The sequence below is a fragment of the Opisthorchis viverrini genome (assembly GCF_000715545.1).
Source record: "Opisthorchis viverrini unplaced genomic scaffold opera_v5_391, whole genome shotgun sequence".
Classification (NCBI taxonomy): domain Eukaryota; kingdom Metazoa; phylum Platyhelminthes; class Trematoda; order Opisthorchiida; family Opisthorchiidae; genus Opisthorchis; species Opisthorchis viverrini.
Window position 1 is genome coordinate 168,692 of NW_008752049.1, and position 8,380 is coordinate 177,071.

Below are 8,380 nucleotides of genomic sequence, written 5' to 3' on the forward strand. Positions count from 1 at the left end.
TCGATCTCAACTGCCTTGTGCCATGGGTGCCACTGTGAAACAACGCAGCAATCATTAGTTACGTAAAAATTGTTTTTTTCAATGGTTGTGGTTAATCTTGTTAGTTTTCCTCCCCCAACAGATGAAAGGGTAATGGAAATTCTTTAGAGTTCTGTTGTTGGTTGGTTTTTGAATAAAAGATCCTTGCAAGTGCCACGAGAAATAGCGTTTACATCACTCTCGTGTGAACCGTCCTGTACTGGTCAATCATTTTGGTGAGTCAGCGGCAGAAAGCACTGAAATCAGGTTTCGCTCTGATTTACGCTCATCATCCGTATAGGGTGAGCGAAAAGCCTTCGCTGATGTGATAATTCAGACTTGTCTACCGTGCGCTGGTGACATAGTAGCAAAACGCTCGCCTCGAACGTCGGATAACTGGAGTTCAAACCCTGGTACGATAGTGGGTATGCTCCACTTGTGAGCTCAAATAAAGTCGAAACTCAAGTCCAATGTTCCCCGTTTGTCGTGGACATACCATCTGCGTCAGGACACGGAAAGGACTGTTCAAACGAGAAAAATTTGCATGTGAATTCTACACATGCTCCAACCACCTAGGATATGAGAAATCTCATTATGAGCAGGTATGGTAGTCCCCGTTGCAAGTATTCACCTTTGGGTGTCGTTCGTACCTTATGTTCAACATAATTCGATATAGACTAGGCTGTTTTCAATTCATCCCCAAAGTATCTAAAATAATATTCCTTCACAGTGTTTTGCCGCTAGTCAAATGGTGCTTGGAAGCCGATAAATTTTCAAAAAATCAGCTTTTTGGGACAATATGCTAACAAGCAGTTGCATTCTCATAATGCATGAGGTAGTGATCACCTTGTTGTATACGACAAGCGGTACAACTTCAAAATGTTTCGGCTCATAATGAGGATCACAGAAGAAATCTGCATTCGGGAAATATGCATTTTTTCGATATAATTTACCAGCTGCAAGATTGCTGAAAACGCAACGATAACTCATCAAGAGTAGCCCTAGCCTCAATTCGGTGTCAGCGGGAGACTCATAAACTAGGGCGTCGTTTCAGACCCCTGTTGCAATGAAGTTAGTCGGTTTGTAGATGAATGAATATCGCCAAATGCATCAAAATCGCTGTTTATTTGAATCTCAGGGCGAAACCGGCAGTAAGCCGTCGAAGAGTTTTCAGCAATTTGTGAATGGTGCCATGTCGGGAGAATACTCTTCAAATTGTCGAATACCGTGCCATGGGCAACGTGCAGAAGAACATCGTAAACAAGAGATCCATTAAGTCTCGTTAACTGTGAAGTAGTTTGTAACCAGATGCGTTTCACCGTATGTATTCATAATAAATTCCAAACAATCGAACATCCAAAATCTTGAAGCTATGGTTGTTATCCCCATCTGAAAAGTAAATTATGTACTGCCCTGTAGAATCGAACTTAATACGTAGTTTCTTAGGTTTTCTACAGCTCTAACTGATGCCTTGTTCATCAAAAGCTTTGTTCTGTTACCGATGATAATTAAGGGCTTAGCAATTAGTGAACTTCTAAATTAGAATGTCTGCAGACACTTAAAAGCTTCCAGTGTTCCTTAGTGAATTTGAATGGTCCTGTGTGGCCTGTGGTTGTGCAGACAAATTACACACAAACGGTGACCGAAAAATTGGACTGACTTTGGCTGCTTAGTTTTTCTGTTTGTATTCGGCTCGATGTACGTGTCTGGTATTGATTAACCAACTGATGACTGATCAATTAAGGGCCACATGTGTGACTGGAACCACACCACCGGTCTGGTGCTTACAGAAATGTACTACATTCTGACTGCACGTGCTTCGAGCTTGTACCTCCGCTTGAGTAAAAGAGGATAAGATTTATTGCACGAATGCCCGTTCAATCAAACGACATTACAGTGAATCGGGCTACAAAACTGGGTGAAAGGCATACTAGGGCCCTCGATTTACCCACCGAACGGCCGACTGGAAAGTATCGAACAGGTTTATTCTTCCCACAGAAAAACCTCTCGTCATGTGCATCCAGTTATTCGATTTTCAACCTTGTGAGTCTAAAACCATCACTATTTTCCGCACCCGGTACTTTTACTCAAAACGTTCGGAGTTTAGTACAACAGTACTTCTTATTTTTCGGACATGTATTAGACCAGAATATAAGCTTCGTGCACACCTCCAGCTCTTAAGTATGTGGAACAATCGAGAAATTGCATTTGTCGTATTCCGAAATTGGGATAAGCAACTTATGTGACATCCAGACTCAAACAGTAGTGTGGTTGCAGTAGAGAATCAGTGCATGTGGAGTCACTGAACCAGGTGAGAATTGCGTTTTGGAGAACGTATGATTCAGTCATTGAAGGCGACGAACAGTCAATTTAGTTGTACGCAAGTGACAAAATACCTGTTCACAAATCATCCTTTTCTAAAGTGTTTCTCTCAGCAGGTCGTATAAATCGTCGTTTTCGATTGCTAACTTTTAAGCGCGTAGTCGCGTACGTCAGACAAACACAGGCTTCTTGGCACTCTACTCTACACTTGAAGTGAAATACAGAAAAGATCCTGTGGACTGAGGGGAGATAGGGCTCCTTCTCCATTCGATTTCCAATTTATTAGATGTAATGCGCTGTACATTTATCACCTAACCAGATGGCCAACCGTCTGACAAATGAAATGTGTGTACAATCAACCCTGAATAGGTGACTCCATTCGACGTTTGGAGTTCGACCGCTGGCACAACAGTTTTCCAGGCCAGTGATCACAACTCAGCTCACTTTGCATCCGGGTAGCATTTCCGACCTGATTGGTTTCTGATGGTTTTGAATCAAGATTTGTAGATAACATTGCAGTTGCGCCTATTAATTTGCAAGATTCTATTATTTTGAGCGAATTCATCACAAGGAATTTTATATTGGAAAGAACTGCTTGTCGCACTATTTTCGTCTTTGTGGTATCGGAGTTCTTCTCTCTTACAGATGCTTCTCCGGATGACATAGTGCGCTTCTTTGTTCCACTGGCAGGATAGCAGTATACTAAACTTCACGCACACAACCCGAGAAATACTTGGTGTCTTCTGCCATTCCAAGGAAACGTATTCCACCCCAAGAAAGTTTTCTCGCATATTCGTTAATGTACATTTAACGACGTTCTGAAGGGCATTGAAACCGGAGGCATTTGATGACAAACAACTAAGCAGCATAAATTAAAATTTCCCACCTTCAGCTTGATAGAGGGCACAATATAAGAATTCTCTATTTAGTTTGAAGCATTGGATCTAGCTCCGCATACCAGTAGATCGTTTCCTCCATCTGAGTCGGGCGACGTGCTGGTCATGTGTAATCCGGTGGCAATATATGTGTTGATTGCATTAGATTCCCCATAGGCTGAATCCACGCTACTGGCCTTAACCAAAATTGATTCAGACCCCTGTAGTTAGGGGTCCGCATTACACAACCGAAAACTCGTTTTTTAATTACCCCGTTACGGATACACCAGCACCAACCCACACGAGCTATGATTCTGAGACAACACCTGAACACCTGAAGGTGTCTCATTCCCGCTGCTCGAACAGGAGAAGTGTTCGGAGGCCAGCCGTCCCTAATAACCGAACATCACATCATTTGGACGGATGTCACGTGCAGGACACGGGCCAAGCGAAGGCGTGCCCTGATTGATCAGAATGCAAGCCAATCCGACTCAAGCACCTTTCACTCGACGCTTCTCGCCCCCTCACGAAAATTCTTGCACGACCTTGTGGAACACTCTGTGACTACCCTATAAATGCAGTTGTACTAATTTTCCTTTGTCTCCATAATGGGCTCTGTAGAGCTACAGTGCCTTTTGATATACCACAGTGGGCGGAGCAGGAAGCCAAGGGATTGATACAAAGTTGCACGATCGTCCACCAAATCACAACAAGAAGTCTCACAGCCATACAACAAATTAGCCCGTTCTGTAGCCTGATACACACATCCCTTGGGATTCAGGGACGCATCATTTTGACGCTATAGGTTCTCAGATTAGCAAATGCAACCTGAGCCTTGCAGATTCGTGCATTCACCTCATCTGTCACACTACCATCACAACCGATACTACTTCCAAAATACGCAAAGCGCTCCGCAACATCGAGCGCCACATTGATCACCTGATTGAGTCTCCGATGAGCCAAAGCCTGCCCAACTGTGTGTTCAGATTTCCGGCAACCACAATGATATCTGAGGATTCAACTCGCCACAAAAGGGCATTCAGGACGTCATAAAACTTACCTTTGATGGTATCATGGCTACAGCTAGTTGGGGTGTAAGCCGACACAACAAACAGTCATCGACCAACTTCCTCCTTGTTGTTGTCAGACCAACCGCAGAGGCGATAACAGTGGGTATCTAGTCAGACAAGGATCTTTCCGCCCTGTGACTTGGGACGATACCAAGCGCTGCACATCCTACCGCAGCGGCCTCCAGATCACCAGCGGTGCGCAGCCGGAAGCTTAACCACTGTGTTTGCAATCCTGAGTTCCTGTTTCTGATACAAAGCACGCATCAATACCAAGCGAGTCCAGTGTGAGAGCAAAGGCAGCTTGTTGATCCGCTTGCTTCAGGGTGTGGCCAGTTAAATCGGCCACAGTGACTGGGTGTGTGGGCTTGACTAGTGAGTTCGAGATGTGTGAGGATATGGGTGCCGCATTGCGCCCAGATGTTGCTGCCCTAAATTAATGTAGGTCGAACAGAGTCATCAGCCATAAGTGACGGGCCTACAAGGATGGATTTGGTAATGGGGTGTGGGAGGGAGAATAAAACGTATGTGAAAGAGAAAGAATGGGCGCATCAGCTGTGGTCCGTTTGCGCTTAACTCCTCTGCTGTATACAGCAAGTGAAGCAAATCGGCCCATGGGACCAGGTGACGCCGATTTAGCATGGGTTTATTCGCATATGTGCAATTCATGATTGTACGTGGGCTGGGATACTGCAGGGTGCCCACACCTAGACAGGAGGACGATTATGCTCGTCAGCCAAAGACTTTTGACTCAAAACCTGACCGCAAGGTAGCGGAGTTTGGCTGGAAATGCAAGTACATCTCTATTTTACATCAGACACGTTCCAACCATCAAGCTGGAGGACAAGGAGTCTACGTTGGGCAGAACTCTAATCATTGACCAACCTGGCATGAGGACTCCATGGGCAGCACAGGACATCCAGCAATGCTCACTGGTTTACCGATGTAGACGAACCGTCATATGGGGTAAGTTTCAGTTTCTTCGTGACGCGCACTTTGGTTCTGTGATCGATGATCTCTTGGGTGATAATGCGGATACGCTTTTGCCTCTACTGTACGGGGACTATGCCCTCAAAGTGTTTACCCATCCTGTTTATAGTCCCTTCTGTTTTTTCGTTGTATGATACCATCAACCTCCTCTAAACAAGCAGAATGTGATAGGTTGTCTTTAAGATCTAACTAAGCTGAGAGCACACAATATTGTGTGCAGAATTTTATCATCAATAGTATAACCATACGGTGAAATTGATTCACTGTATAAAGCTAGCTGCTGAGTTTCATAGTTGGTCTGACCAAAACAGGCCTGGAAGGAACCCCTTTCTTGACCCAGTTTTTGACAAATTAAATTCACTATTCAAGGTGAAGTTAACTATATAGATAAAAGGTAGCAGAAGTTCTTTCAGGTTAGACAAAAAAATATCAATATCTGTGTCGTTGCGCCTAGTCAATTTTTGAACAGGGTCAATCATCTCAGTGTGTGGCATGATGGAAACAACATGATTTCAAGAGGTTACAGATCCTGGATTTTGACTTTAAGCTATTAAATCCGGTTGATGATTTGGAAGTAACTTTGAGGGTGCGTTCGGACTTCTTTTCCTGGTGGCTTATAATGGGCTGACAAGCTAAGGAGTCAAACAGCATCGAGACTGGTTCTGGGGAGATTAGCCTTGTCAAAATCTACAACCGGATTATCTTTGTACTGGCGAGTTCAAGCCCAAGATTTTCTTCTTGTCACTTGTTTTAGATGTCTCTTTATTATACACACTGGCTTCTTTTGTTTCAGTTTTTTTCCTCCCGGTGAAGATTTTATTCTTCCTGTTGTAAAAAGGACGTTTTCAATCATTTGAAGACGCTGCAGAACGTCAAATCTTTCTTTTGTCGTGACATATCACCGGTTTGGTTTTCAAGCAAATAACTAAGCTTTTTACATGTTTAGCTATGAAGATGGTTCTGGCTAATAATGGGCTTCAAGCTAACTTTCATTACTAATGCGGCAGAGGCAACAGATACTTGGGCCAAATCACAATGCTCCCAGAAACTCATTGCTCAGTCTTATCCAGGAGGTAATATGCGCATGACATGCTGATTTTATGGGAAATTTCGTTCAGGGTGTCAGTGGCTCATCTGAACTGAAAAACTCCTTCCTCCTGGCGTCAGTTTACTTAGTAATAAGTGTTGTATTTTAGGCTTTTGGGTCACTCTATGACCTCCGAGGATGTTGCGCTCATTCACGTTTTGTTTCAAGAATCTCCCATTGAAAAAGCTCAGACGCTTTTGGCAGCTGAGTGCAGTGGCAAAAAGACTAATGTAATTTTTTGGCGCAAGAAAACGGTGTTGTTTTGTAAATCCTGTGAAGAGGTTCTGTGCTGCTCAGAATTCAGACCAATGTTTCAGTTACCCATGAAGCGATTTTGACACTCACGAGCCTTATATAGTGAGTGAATGACAGAAGGCTTGTCACTCGGGTGCATACCAGGAAAATTAAAGTTTATATACTGCAAATATCCACGTCATGGGTTGGCGCGCTGAACCACCTCCTTGTGGTGTCGACTGCTTAGCCCACAATTCAGTCTAGGCGAACTACGAGTTCAGAAATTCCAGACAGGGTTAAACACCATGTTTGGTTTCATTGTGCTGATTACTGTCAACAATGTACAATATGAATCATCTGGTGCCTCTGCACCAGTTCCAGTCAGTAGACAGGAGAGGCTCGTGAGGCTCACCTGTGACTGATTTGGCAAGTGCGGCAAGTAGAAAGCTGGTTTGGTAACCCAGCGCCGATTTCACGTTCATGAAAGTGTTGCGAAGAACGTGATCGCCCAATTGTCATGCACCGGCTGTTTTCATCTTTTTCAGACGAAGATTGGCCACAGTCAAAACTAGCGTAATGCAGGTACGCTTGACCGAGTGAGGAATTTCAATGTCAGCTGCTCCCGACAAGAGTCACAAGAGACAAGCAAATTATCTCTATCCGTTATGTGACATACAAACCGTGCTGTTCGCGAGACTGGAGCAGTATTTCCCTGGTCGATCGACTATTGGCATCGAAACCAGGTTACGTATTCTTAACTGGTAAGCACGACAGGAAGAATAATCATTTGGTGGCACTGACCAACCGAAGGGTCAAACAATGGCCTATTCGTCAGAAGCTGAGGACTATAGCGTCTGGTTTATACAAATCGAGGATTGCGCCGCGTCACACTTGGAATTCCATGCTGACAGCTCGCTTGATAGTATTGACCTCCTGGCATTTGCCCGAGGGTTGTAGTCTGACAGCATGACACTGGAGCAAGTTTCGTCATCTCTGGACCCCCACGCATCTAGGACATCTCCACATACCTGGAAAACAGTATCCCGACGTCGTCGTCAGCTAGCCCATCGGATGCCGGTCAACCCAAAGCAGATCCACCCAGTCAACTACATCACCGTCCAGATCCCACACCACCAAAGACGGAAAGATGCAGTTGTGCTCGACGGTCATTGAAGATTCTGCACAAAGGTGACTGAGGCCCACCACGGGATACCGAGCAGTAGTGGAAACAGGTGCTCTCTGTTCCAAAACGCGTGGATAGCCGGCAAACTTGCACAGTGCTACCATTTGATTGCAGTTTGACTAAGCCAATTACAGGTGAGGAGGTGGGCGGACGATCCGTCTAATGGGCATTTCGTCCACATGCATAGATGGGCCCACGCCCAGGATGCGCTCGCTGGGTATTTCAACTTACTTTTATTAAATGACGATTGTCTCTGATATCTGTGCCGTGTCCATATTACGCGAGTTCCGGAGGTCCGAAATCCGACTTCACCGGACCAACTGAGACCAATCAATCCATCCTTTTCTGATGCTTTCATAATATTCTTGCTGATCAATGGAGTCGTAGATTTCAACTGCCCTCACTCCAATTTGCATTTCTACATCGAGACGGTTATTTGGAAGCGAAATCGCTGCGTCGACACTCTAAAGCAAGTGCTTCTAACCTCAGTTTGGCGTTTGTTGATATCTCGAGAGCGTTTGGTTCGGATTCGCATGACACAATCGTCAGATCTGCGAAGGCGTCTGGAGTACCGTTAACTTTAGTTCAATACAACACAAAGTAG